General features: G+C 38.5%; 1 protein-coding gene across 1 annotated transcript in view; it reads right to left on the bottom strand.

Moving 5' to 3' along the window:
• ETFA (electron transfer flavoprotein subunit alpha) overlaps positions 1-14,333 on the bottom strand; it is an 88,502-nt gene that overhangs the window by 19,262 nt on the left and 54,907 nt on the right. The window lies entirely within an intron of this gene.

Raw genomic sequence — 14,333 nt, forward strand, 5'->3', positions numbered from 1 at the left:
ACGATGCAATATTAGTTCAATTATGTTTTCCTCCTTCCCTGATCTCCCTAATCCACAGTCCTCATTTTCCTTTGAATTCCTACAGTAGCAGTGGCATAATAGCAAATATGTGGATAATGAGAATTACTGAGCATTAACTACATGTCAACCACTGTATAAGACATCTTATATCAGCTGTTTTACCTCATTTCACAATTTCCAGTGAGGTAGCACTTTTGGTCTGTGACACTCATTTGGATACCACACTTCAACTCCCCGCTCTGTATATAACCATTCACAACATACAGACATTGCATATTAACATATAAACACATATACTTGCATACATTAAAATATATTTTGACCTGTCTTTTTGCCTTCTCATGGATAGTCATTGACATGATCTATAGGATATATTTATTAAGCTTCATATTTAGAAACACCAAAAACACAAATCGGTCTCAGGAGGTTCTAAACACACACACACAAAATCTCGACTAAAAAATAACAAATTTCTCAAAGACACAGACTGAACCATTCTATCTCCCCCCCCCTTTTTTTTAGAGCCTTACCTGCGGCATATGGAGATTCCCAGGCTAGGGGTTGAATCAGACCCATAGCTGCTGGTCTACACATCAGCCAGAGCAATGCCAAATCCGAGCATCATCTGCAACTTACACAGCAGCTCATGGCAATGCTGGATCCCTAACCCACTAAGCGAGGCCAGGAATCGAACCCACGTCCTCATGGTTATTAGTTGGGTTCGTTACCGCTGAGCCACGATGGGAACTCCAGAACCTTTGTATTTCTAACGCTTAATAAAAGGGCCCCTGAATTGCAATCTCTAAATGCTGATATTTGCACCTCTTCCTACCCCTCTGCCCCCACTAATGACAACGGGAATGATGATAGATTGCCGCTCTCTATCCTTTTATCTAAAATTTTTACAATATCCATTTTGAAAAATAAAACTATCATCATGGAAAAGTGATTTAATGAGTGTTTAATTAAAAGAGCTTAGTTGCTCTATTCTGTCTACCAGGGATAATTAAAGCATCAACTGAAAAGCTTCTCCCACACATAAAGTGAACTAACAAGTCCTGGCTTGAATGGGGGTACACCTACCGTGTGACAGACTGACACTACACTTTTGTCACAAGTGACAGTAAAGTCTCTCTCCAATATGGATAACACAGAAGGCATCAAAGGTGGCTCTGTCACACCGTTTTATTACAGGACACATACTTCAAAGTCAACGTCAGGTGTTTCCACTTCATTTTCTGAGTTGTTCATAATCTAATTTGTGAGCATGCAATGCTCTAATGTATAGCTAGAGCTGAGGACCACGAAAGTAAGATGATCCTCAGCTGTGTGCACCTAGAAACCTACAGCTCTATCCAGCACACTGATGGTATATCCCTAGGTCTTATCTTTAAAGGCATAGGGTCCACTGCTTCTAGAGCAACAACACATCCCATGTAGTCTGGAAAAGGAAGCCACCTAACTCCCAATGTGAGTTAACCATCTAAAAATCTAAAATGACTTAGGCTTGTATTTTTTTCAAATTGAGCTTAGAGCTTTTATGTATTTATTTATTTAGCCTTTTTAGGGCTGCACCCTTGGCACATGGAAGTTTCCAGGCTAGGGGTCTAATCGAAGCTGCAGCTGCTGGCCTACACCACAGCCACAGCTATGCGGGATCTTTAATCCACTGAGCGGGGCCAGGGATTGAACCCGCATCCTCATGGATATTAGTCGCATTCATTACCACCGAGCCACAGTGGGAACTTCTGGGCTCATTTTTTTATTCAACTTTCTCTATAGTTATCATCAAAAAGCTGAAGATAAGAATGAGCAATTTGGCTTAAAGAGAACTGTGTCTTAGGGTGGGGACTATGCTGCAGAAAGCAACATGTATGGGTGAGGATAAAATGCAATCTCATGCTCTATGAGTTTATCTTAAATGTATCAATGTATCACTCATGACCACACACAGGTGGACAATGCAATAAGGTCCTGTCATTATACTGTTTTATCAGATAAGGATACTCACACTGAAACAGGAGGGAAGGGGCCAGGGCACGACCCTTAAAAGAATGGCACAGTCCTTGAATATGACAAAAACTGGTTAGAACCAACTAGGGCCAAGATGGTGGATGATCTACCTTCCAGTGGACCTTGAGCTTCATCATACACTCACTGTAGCGCATGAGCGCCCTGAATGACAGGCCCACAGTTTCGACAGTTCCTAGGCAGATCATAAAAGGCTAAAAAGTGAGTGGTGGCCCAATTCCTGGAAACCCCCGGCCCTTCCTGGAAACAGTTGGAATAATCCTCCTACTCATTAGCCTATGAAATTGCCCAATTCATAAAAATTCCCCTTTAGCCCGCCACCCCTCATTTCAGGGCCTCTAGCCTCCTGCCTTCTGCTAGGGCCCACCCTCTGTCTGTGGAGTCTATTTCTCCCAGGGCCACTCTCTCGACTTTTGAGATGGCCCACATTTTATCTATCTCTCAAGAAATCTACTTCTTACTTACTACTTTGCCTCTCACAGAATTCCTTTTGCACTAAGACATAAAGAACTTAAACTTCAGCAAGTCCTGGGACCACCTACATGATTTTAATTTAAAACACAGTGGGTTCAAGTCCCACTGTGGGTTTTGGCTGGGTTTGAGTCCGGCCTATGGGTTTGAGCCCAAGCCCAAACTGGGTCTTGGCTGGGTTAGAATCCCAGTGCATGGGTTTGAGTCCCACACTGAGGTGTACTGTTTTTCAAAAGTCAGGTGTGGCCCTAAAAAGACAAAAACAAAAACAAAAAATTTTTAAAGTAAGTTCTTTAGACAGACACTGTCTCACTAACCACTCTTCTAAAATATTCTCAAAGCAAGTATTGGAAAGAATCAATAGTTCTGCAAATAAGTCTTTCTGACATACATGCCCACATAAACTTCAACAGGTCTTAAAAGCCTCTATATTTTCATTATAAAATGCTAATAAATATGTTGATTCACTACAGCACTAGTGATAAACATGATAAAAATGAAATTTACTTTAAACCCCCTGAGAAATGAATACTGTTGATTTAACCATAAATGTTACTAAGGAAATAGCAGATTCTGGGCCGAAGGAAACCTAAGGCGGGTGGGCCAGGGTTATTCTGGCCTTCTGACCAGTGTAAATTGTCCAAATAGATCCACAGGACTAACAGCACCTTATTTCACGGTCTTGCAAACACGGTTCTCTGAATAAATAGAAAAGCTTTGAAACCATAGCTCAGAATGAGATTTTGGCTGCTCTTCTGAGATCTGACAGCTTTCCAAGAAGAGAGGCTTTTTTCTTCTTTTTGAAAAAACAAGTAGAGACAATTAAGACCAGTATCGTAGGATGCTTCCTCATGGTTCAGAAAGCATTTTTGTATTTCAATAATAATAATTAGTATGTATAAAACTCTCCACCGATGCTAATTTATGGAGCACTTTAGGCACTGCTTCACAACATAACAAGGCAATCCCTGCCCTGAGGCACTTTCTCCATAAATCAGATAGTAAGATAATTTGGAGAGAAAATGAGAGGCAATGTTGGAGGGGAGAACAGCAATTAAGGCTTCAAAGAAGTGGGATTAAAGAAAGGAACAGACACAAAAGGAAGGAGGGGTAGTCCTGGAGATAAAATTCTAGTAGTAGGAGGAAAATCTAGAAGAGCGAGTGACTAGGTGAAACTACATAGCTGGTAGAAGTTTGGGTTGGTCATTCTGCAATTCAAGAATAAGGACTGGGGAGTTCCTGTTGTGGCTCAACTAGAACTTGACTAGTATCCATGAGGATGTGGATTGGATCCCTTGCTCAGTGGGTTAAGGATCCGGCATTGCCGTGAGCTGTGGTGTAGGTGAGCTGTGGTGTAGGTCGCAGATGTGACTCAGATCAGGCATTGCTTAAAAAAAAAAGAAAGAAAGAAAGAAAGTGGGAAGAAGCAAAGCCAGTGGTAAGAGAAGCAGAGATTATTCTGAAATATAAAGAAGGGCAAGCACCTACCTCAATAAAACAAGCTTCAGAAAAAGAAAAAAGAAATCCCTTTTCCTTTGCCAAAACCTAAAAAAAACTAGAGCTATAGATTCGTCCAAAGGACTCAGGCACTACTAAACTACTTTAGAGTGAACTGAGATAAAACTAGGAATACAGCTTGGAAATTGCTGTACCTAGTGTGGTTAATAGAGGTTTGCAAGAAGAGCATATTACTATGGTTAAGAACCCAGACTCTGGAGTTCCACTGCCTACACTTCGATACCAGCTCAGCCACCTAACAGGTATGTGACTGTGGGACAACTATCTAACCTCTCTACGTCTTGGCTTGCTCATCTCAAAAATCTGAGATTATAATAATCCCTACTTCATAGGTGATTGTGAGGCTTTAGTTCTTAGCACAGTATCTGGTTTCCCAAGACACTGGTGAGTTGAGATTTGCTCATACACTGATTTTCTGGAATGATCTCAGGGCTTACCATATACAGTGAAGCAAGCTGTACACTGAATAGCTCTGGAGGGAGACATCATTCTATCACAGACATTACACATCTGTAAATTATAATAATCTGCCAACAGATGGCAGTAAAATCACTTGAGAAAGGGGTACTTTTTTTTCTAATTCACACGAAATGGTTGTATAGACTAGCAGGCATGCAAGGCACCCAGAATTCTCTGTGGTGCAAACCCTGTCACTTTCTAAGGATGCTATAACATGGTTTTACTGAAACTAATTCTTTGTCCTGTATCCTCAAGAAGCTCACAATCTAACAACATAGGTTAAGGTAAAATCATAAAAATCTGTAGCCCATTACAGGAGAAAACTCCAAGTGTGATAAAGCTCTGGTCTGTTATGAAACCCCTTACTTTCTGTTCCTGCCACTGAGATGTGGAAAGATCTTCAGAAGCAGGAACTTGGAGCTCCCGTTGTGGTGCAGTGGAAACAAATCCAACCAGTAACCATGAGGTTGCCAGTTTGATCCCTGGCCTTGCTCGGTGGATTAAGGATTGGGTGTTGCCATGAGCTGTGGTGTAGGCCAGCAGCTACAGCTCCAGTTTGACCCCTAGCCTGGGAACCTCCATATGCTGCAGGTGTGGCCCTAAAAAGCAAAAAAAAATAAATAAAAAATTAATAATTTTTTAAAAAAGCAGGAACTTGTTCAGGGGATGACAGTCCTTTGTAGTCATCTCTACCGGCTGCCAAACTGGAGGTCACTTCTTCGGCCTGTCCTATCTGTTTCTGCCCCCTTAGTCCTTCAAACAAAACAAGCTCTTAAAAGCAGGTTTTATTGGTCCTAGCCTGATGACCAATCTGCATGTGTGAGAACAAAAAGACTAGAATGAAATCTTAATACTTTTACAGAAAACTAACCAACCTGTGGAATCAACACAAAGTATTCTCTGGTGGATGATGTGGGTTTTGGCCACTTTCTTCAGAGAGTATGTGCTAACATCACTCTCTTGCTTTACCCAATCTTGTGCAGGAAATCTGGAATTCCAAGAGGCATATCTGAGTCCTGCTCTCTAGAGATTTTGGTACAAAAACTAAGGAGGAAACTGCTTCTTACCGGCACACTGTGATTTCTGTCTAACACTGTTAAATCCTAAAAAGACATACAATATAAATATGCTGTGAGCCACATAATTTAAAATCCTCTATTAGCCACATTAAATAAAGTAAAACAAAATAAGTGAAACTAATTTCTTTTTTGTCTTCTTAGGGCCGCACCCATGACATAAGGAGTTTTCCAGGCTAGCGGTTGAATTGGAGCTGTAGTCACTGGCCTACATATACCACAGCCACAGCAACGCTGGATCCCTAACCCACTGAGCAAGGCCAGGGATTGAACCTGCGTCCTCATGGATGCTAGTCAGTTTCCACTGAGCCATGACGGGAACTCCATAAAACTAATTTTAATAATATAGTCTCAAATAAGACTAGCCACATTTGAGGAGCCCGACAGCCATATGTAGCTTTGTTCGGGGTTGCCTGTACTGGACAGTACAGATCCAAGATAATTTAAGAACAAGCTACAGAAAAGCCTTCTTGAAAGGTCTACAAAGTACTGAGGAGCATGGTTTGACAGACCTCAAGATAGAATGACATCAGTCTACTGTGTCAACTTTGCTTGTATTGGATTAGAACAAAATCATTTATAGGCTGTTTAAATTCTCTGAAAGAGAACCAAAAAGGTAAGTCAGCAGTGTGACAAAGCTGAAGATTAATACTAGAAACAGCAAGATTAAACAAGAGAGCAGCCAATAGTGAGACATAAGTAGATAACAAAAATCCAACAGTTTTCAGTAAGGTGGACCATTATAGGAAAACCAAAAGCAGATGAAAACTTATGGATGGCCAACAGGCACATGAAAAAAAAATGCTCAACATCACTAATTATTAGACAAATGCAAATCAAAACTACAATGAGGTACCGCCTCACACCAATCAGAATGGCCATAATTAACAAGTCGACAAATGCTGGAGAGGGTATGAAGAAAAGGGTACCCTCCTTCACTATTGGTGGGAATGTAAATTGCTATAACCATTATGGAAAACATTATGGAGGGAGGTAACTCAGAAAGCTAAATATATAACTACTATATAATCTAGCAATCCCACTCCTGGACATATAACTGGACAGAACTTTCAATGAAAAAGACACATGTACCCCTATGTTCAATGCAGTGCTATTCACAATAGCCAAGAAATGGAAACAACTTAAATGTCCACTGACAGATGAATGGATTAAGATGTGGTACATATATACAATGGAATACTACTCAGCCATAAAGAAGTCAAACTAATGACACTTGCAGCAACATGGATGGAACCAGATATTCTCACACTAAGTAAAGTAAGCCAGAAAGAAAAAGACAAATGCCATATGATATCACTTATTTGTGGAATCTAAAATATAGCACAGATGATCCTATCCACAAAACAGAAACTGATCACAGCCAAGCAAAGGAGAGTTTTGGTTCACAGAGTAGAGAGAGGGAGTGGGATGGATGGGCACTTTGGGGTTTTTGGATGCAAGCTGTTGTTTGAAATGGATGGGCAATGGGGCCCTACTGTACAGCACAGGGCACTGTGTGTGACTAAGTCACTCTGCTGTACATAAGGAATAGAAGGAACATTGCAAATCAACTATACTTTAATACAATTTTTTTAAAGCAGATGAAAACTACTGGTTTAATACAGTAAATGGTAAACTTATGTTCTGAAAACAAATTTTGTTTTGTTTATAAAATTCTAGAAAAACATGAAAAATCTATCCTGAAAAATTCACAATTCTCAAAAAAAGTTACAGGAGTACCCTGGAGATTTTGTGGGTTTGGTTCCAGAGTACTGACTATCAAAATAAGTCAAGTACTGCAATAAAACATGTCACAAGAACTTTGTGGTTTCCTGATGTATATAAAAGTTATGTTTATACTATACTGTAGCCTATTAGATGTGCAACAGCATTATGTCTAAAAAAATGTATATACCTAAATTTAAAAATATTGTATTGCTAAAAAATGCTGTCATCCGAGTTTTCAGCAAGCCGTAGTAATAATGTCAAAGATCAAAGGTCACGGATCACCGTTGCAAGTATAAGTTCAAAGAGAGATAGGTTGAGATCCTGGCTCTCCCATGTACTGTGTTCTCAGACAAGTTATTTAATATCTCAAAGGGTCTATCTCCTCATGTGTAAAACGGAGATTAAATATCTGCAGCTAATAGGATTGTTGTGATTATTAAATAACATAATGCATGTGAAGTGCTTAAAATGTTAGATATTACTATTAATGCTACTATCATTAGTGAATGATCACGAAATCTTTAACTAGAAGGCATAAGACAGCCAACTGCCATATAATTCCTCTTTTAACTACCTGAGTAGTTTATTACTATTGTAATAGTAACTACTGCTATTCCAAAGGAGTTGTTATTTAACTTGCTATAGTTCTTCTGGAATAATGTACTGGGAAAATGTCTTTTCACTGATACTTGGTGGTTTCTTCTTTGCATTTAGTACTAGCTATAAAGTCTGAATTTCTGCCCAACTTCCTATATAGTACTGGCTGGCCTAGGAAGTTGAAATTAATTTCTTTACAAAATTCTACCACAATCTTTTACAGGGATACACATCCCAGATACAGGTACTAAGACATCAAATTTGTCATACAAAAAATATATTATGACAAATTCATACATTCACTTTTTTTTCTGGAATTGCAACAGTATTCTGCCTTCAGCAACTTCAGATCTGCTTTACTTTAAACAAAGTAGAAAGGAAAGATTTAAACATTTACTTTTTGGTTTATATGAAATATGAATATGAGCAGAGTGGTTAAACCTGGAGCTTTCAGAGCAGAAAAACAAAGCCAATATTGCTTCAAACTCTTTAAAAATCAGGTTTAAATTTTCTTTTCTACCAACAGTCTCCCTTTCTGGACAGACTTGGGGAAAGAACAAAAAAAACTACATTTATTCAAAGATAGGAAAATTTTAAAGACATCATATAAGTAGTTCTAACTACAGTTCAGCATTCCAGTGTTATGGGCTCAAAAACAATACCCCATGACTGCATTAGACAGGACAAGTTTTACAGAATGGCATATGCTCTCTCAACCTTGTTTACTCAGAAGACTACAGAGGCATAACCTTAAACAGCAACTTTTACAGCTAAAACACAACACACATACACAGGACAAATGCCAGGATAAGAATTAAATGGAATTCATCAAAGCAAATAATGAATACCTCTTTGAGAAGTAGATTAACCAAACTATATTTTCTAATTACTGCAAGTCTCTTGTGCATTAATATTGCTATATTTCATCCTGCTGCTCATTTAAAAGGCCAAACTACTTCCTCTGTTTGCCAAGTTGTGTTTAAGTGTCTTCTCTTTTTGCAAGAGGCTCCAAAACGCAAAGCACAACTATCTGTGGCTCTTTTCTCAAACAGCTCTCTGCATATATTATGAAATTCTCAGGCAGGATTATTGCCAAACTGAGTTTTACATGAATGGAGAACTTTATCCATACTCTTGGTTTGAAGCTGAAAGTATGTCCCATCCATCAGACAATGCTCCAGTATTAGGACTAGCTCAGGTTTTATCAGGACTCAAAATGACATACTAATCATCATGATTACATGAATTGTCTATGATATGCCAGGAACCATACTCTACTTTATACACATTATCTCACTTAACTATGACAGTATCTCTAAGGGTGGAAATTCTCACTTTATAGAACAGGAAGCACAGGCTCAGGCAGGCTTGGTGAATTATTCCAAATTATACATACTTAGTAAAAGGCAGGCTTCTTAACCAAAGTTCTTTGATTTTAAATTCAGTACTTTTTCTACTAGACCACAAATAACTCAATATCATGACAGTACTGATAATATGCTTAAACTGAAATCACCAGTCTATTAAGACTCCAGTAAATATATTTGTCTTAGAGAAAAAAAAAATCACTAAAACAAGATGAGATGAACAACAAATGGAAGGTTATATGTTAAAAAGTACCATCAACTTTAGCTAACATTAGTTTTTATCCCATGTCACTACAAGTATCAGTTCATACATTGGTTCTGAGTTCCTCAAAAGGAGGACATAAACTACACCCTTTAGATTTACCTAACACCCACTTGCACTCAACTGCAATGCCTCTAATACAAACCCTCCACTCAGATGCACTAGCTACAAGGCCATCAAGGAGACTGACTCACAGAAGACGCAAGACTCAAATTATTTCATGTTTGTTGTTGTTTTTGACATTTGTTTAACATATAATTTGTATTAAAAACTAACACTCTGAATAAAAACTTTGACCTGGCTTTCAATGAGGTCAATATCTGGTTCCAAATAACTATTACTATTAAACATCTAGAAACAAAGCCAGAAACTTATTTAGAAGAAAAAGCGGCAGTCTTTATCTAGCTTCTGTAGGTTTCTCACATGAATGGACATTCCAAGGCTCAGTAGATGGACTTGGTGCTTGTCAGACAGACAACACATAGCTTGAATTTTTTAGTCAAAGATTCTTTAATATTCTAAACTCATCCCTAGATATAAGCTCCTCCATATTCTTTCTAGTGGCCCACCTTTTTTCTAAAAAAAGCCAAGTAAATGTTGTCTTTACAACCAGCCTAGTAATAACATGCCCGAAGGAGATGGTAATTTATACTATTAGCATACCCTTCATTGCTTCATTGCACACTTCACTGTTTTTATCCAAAATGTCAACTTAATAAGCCTGCTTATTAAGGAAAATTCAAAAGTTTAAATGTAAACTAGAAAGATGAAATTTCAGCTCTTGACATTTTAGTACTGTTTTTAAATGTAGATTTTTATTACATGGGATGCACAGGACCTAAAATAAGTTTTTCTTAAGAGAATATTTTACAAAAAAAATATGATTTTTATTTGCTTTTTAATATTTAACTATTTTGCAATTGTTTAGTATTTAAATAATTAGCTTCTATACTAATTCACAGCTATTCTCTTGTGGGAAGATGTTCCTTTATACCCTAGAATGACAGAAAGCCAAGTAGAGTGTCATGCAAAATTACTATATAATATTATTCAGATGACTACACTGAGATATTTGGGTTATGACATCAAAATACTTAGATATATAATCAGTCTACACAAAGATTTGCATTTTAGCAGATCAAATAAAAAGTTTGAATTAAAAAAAATTTTTTTGGAGTTTCCGTCGTGGCGCAGTGGTTAACGAATCTGACTAGGAACCATGAGGTTGTGGGTTCGATCACTGCCCTTGCTCAGTGGGTCAAGGTTCTGGCGTTGCCGTGAGCTGTGGTGTAGGTCGCAGACGTGGCTCGGATCCTGCGTTGCTGTGGCTCTGGCGTAGGCTGGCGGCTACAAGCTCCCATTCGACCCCGAGCCCGGGAACCTCCATATTCATGGGAGTGGCCCAAGAAATGGCAAAAAGACAAAAAAAAAAAAATTTTTTTTAATGGCTGCACTTGCAGCATATGGAAGCTCCCGGGCCAGGGATCAAATCCGAGCCATAGCTGCTGCAACGCCAGATTCTTTGACCCACTGCACTGGGCCAGGGATCAAACCCACACTTCTGCAGCAACCCAAGCCAGTGCAGTCAGATTCTTTTTTTTTTGGCTTTTAGGGCCGCACCTGCGGCATACATATGGAGGTTCCCAGGCTAGGGCTTGAATCGAAGCTGTAGCCACGGGCCTATACCATAAACACAACAATGAGGGATCGGAGCTGCATCTGCAACCCACATCACAGCTCCCTGCAATACCCACGAAGCAAACCCAATGAGCAAAGCTAGGGATTGAACCTGTCTCCTCATGGATACTAGTCAGATTAGTTTTCACTGAGCCATGACTGGAACTCCCTGCAATCAGATTCTTAACCCATTGCATTGCAGCAGCAGTCAGATTCTTAACCCATTGTATTGCAGCAGGAACTCCTACAATTTTTTTTATCAGTAAGGGTTTTTGACTGCTCGAAGTTGATTAAAACATGCTAAATTTTATATTAATAAATTATGTAGAATTTTGGAGTAGTAAGGAAACTCTTAAGATCATTTATACAAACTTTTAATTTTATAAATGAAAAAGAAATAAAGCTGGCAATAGAACCTGATTTCTACGTACTGTTCTTTTCACTCATCAAACTCTTTCCCAAAATTACTAAGAATGCCATTGTTCATGCATAGCCTCTTTTCATAATTATTTACTATAAAATTAGGATAACTTCTATGCCAAGGAACTCATGAAAGCTATAAAGTAGCCAGAGGAAAACTAGTTTGAAGGCTCCTCAAAAAGATAAACACAGAATTACGATGTGACCCAGCAATCCCTTGCCTAGGTAAACACACAAGAGAACTTAAAATAGGGACTCAAACAGATATCTTTATAGGAATGTTCAGAGCAGCATTATTCACAGTAGCCAAAGATGAAAACAAAACAACTCAAATATCTGTCAAGAGATAAATGGATAAATAGAATGTTAATGGAATGTTACTGAAATATTTTTTAGCCATAGAAAGGAATTAAGGGTTTTTTTTTGTTTGTTTGTTTGTCTTTTTAGGGCTGTACCCGTGACACATGGAGGTTCCCAGGCTAGGGGTTGAATCAGAGCTACAGCTGACAGCCTACACCACAGCCACAGCCATGCCAGAGCCGATCTGCATCTGAGCCCTACACCACAGCTCACAGCAACGCCAGATCCTTAACCCACTGAGCGAGGCCAGGGATTGAACCCCACAACCTCATGGTTCCTGGTTGGATTCGCTTGCACTGTGCCACGATAGAAACTCCTAAGTTCTGACATATGCCACAACATGGATGAAATTTGAAAACATGCTAGATAAAGCAGTCAGAAAAGGACAAATACTGTATGATTCTACTTTTTTTTTTGGTCTTTTTGCCATTTCTTGGGCCGCTCCCAAGGCATATGGAAGTTCCCAGGCTAGGGGTTGAATCGGAGCTATAGCCACCGGCCTACGCCAGAGCCACAGCAATGCAGGATCCGAGCCGCGTCTGTAACCTACACCACAGCTCATGGCAATGCCAGATCCTTTAACCCACTGAGCAAAGCCAGGGATCGAACCCACTACCTCATGGTTCCTAGTCAGATTCTTTAACCACTGAGCCACAATGGGAACTCCTGTATGATTCTTCTTTTACCTAGCACAGGCAAAATTATAGAGACATAAAGTGGATTAGGGATTACCAGGGGCTGGGTGGGAAAGAATGGGGAGCTATTGCTTAACAGGTATAAAGTTTCTGTTTGGGGTGATGAAAATTTGGGGGTATAGACAGTGGTTATGGTTGCACAACATTCTGAATGTAATTCATGCCTCTGAATGGTACACTTAAAAATGTTAAGGAGTTCCCTTGTGGCACAGTGGGTTAAAGGTCTAGCATTGTCACTGCAGTGGCTTGGGTTGATGCTATTGCATAGCTTTGATTTCCTGGCCCAGAAACATGCCAGACATGGCCAAAAAAAAAAGTTAAGATGACAAGTTTTCATTAGATTAACAATTCTAGAAACGTATAGTTTGAACAACTATCAAAAGTAAATATTTCAACATAATATTAAAAAAATAATAATGGGGAACCACGTATAGAACTTATGGGAATTCTCAGTAATATCTTTGCAATTTTTCTGTAAATCTAAACTCTTCTAAAAAATAAAGTGGTGTGTTTTTTTTAAACTAGAGTTGTCAAGTTCAGCCCAAGTTATAAAGACTCCTTGAAACACCTTTTAAAAATTTGAGTAGAGTTAATAATGTAGAAAAGGGAAGTGCCTATAAGAAAATAATAAATTTACTATTCATCCAACCTAGCTAGAGACCTTCTACGTAATCTCCCTTTAAGGAAATCACAAACATTCCCCTGCCTCGAAAACCATTTCCCAAATTCCTCCTTTTCAGACTAAGGTTAGTTAATATTGATATATAATTATGTTCAACTAAGTTATTAAGATGTTCTTTTACACAAGATCTTAGTATTCACATATTTGGCTCTAAAGTATATACAAGGATTGAATTACACAGGCTACATGATCAATTACCTATTGAATAAACACTTCCTTCTAGTACAGTGTCTTATGTTCTCTGATACTCATGTGTATGTTTATCTGATCTGAAGCTACACATGAGAAAAAAATTAGCTTTTAGATGAAAGAACCAAAAATACAGTTAGAATAAGAATAGAAGTTCAGAATAATTTTGTTCAGGTTGTTGACAGCTACAACAAAGATTTGCTGTCTATGCTTATTGATTTTCATGACAAGTGTAAATTAGATTAACCATATACAAGACATGCCAATTTATATCAGTGGCATCTTATAAAAAAGTTATAATACGTATGTAAAAAAAACTCAAAAGACTCTGAAACTCAAAATCATTTAATTTTATATAGAAAATGGTAATGGATAAAAAACCTTGTTGATATTGGCCGTCTGCAATAAATGTTTAGAGAAATAAGTCTAATGAAAATTAAGAAAATAAAGTACAGGAGTTCCCATCATGGCTCAGCGGAAATGAATCCGACTAGTATCCATGAGGATGCAAGTTCAATCCCTGGCCTCGCTCAGTGGGTTAAGGATCCAGGGTTGCTATGAGCTGTGGTATAGGTCGAAGACACAGCTTGGATCCTGCTACAGCTGTGATTCGACCCCAACCTAGGAATGTCCATATACCATGGGTGTGGCCCTAAAAAGGCCAAGAAAAGAAAAGAAAAGAAATTAAACTAATTTTTAGCAAATAAATTTTTAAACTAATGTACAACTATTTAAACATCCAAACCACAGCTTATCAGTTCTACAACTTCTTTTTTGTCA

Source organism: Phacochoerus africanus, chromosome 9, assembly GCF_016906955.1.
Source record: "Phacochoerus africanus isolate WHEZ1 chromosome 9, ROS_Pafr_v1, whole genome shotgun sequence".
Lineage (NCBI taxonomy): Eukaryota > Metazoa > Chordata > Mammalia > Artiodactyla > Suidae > Phacochoerus > Phacochoerus africanus.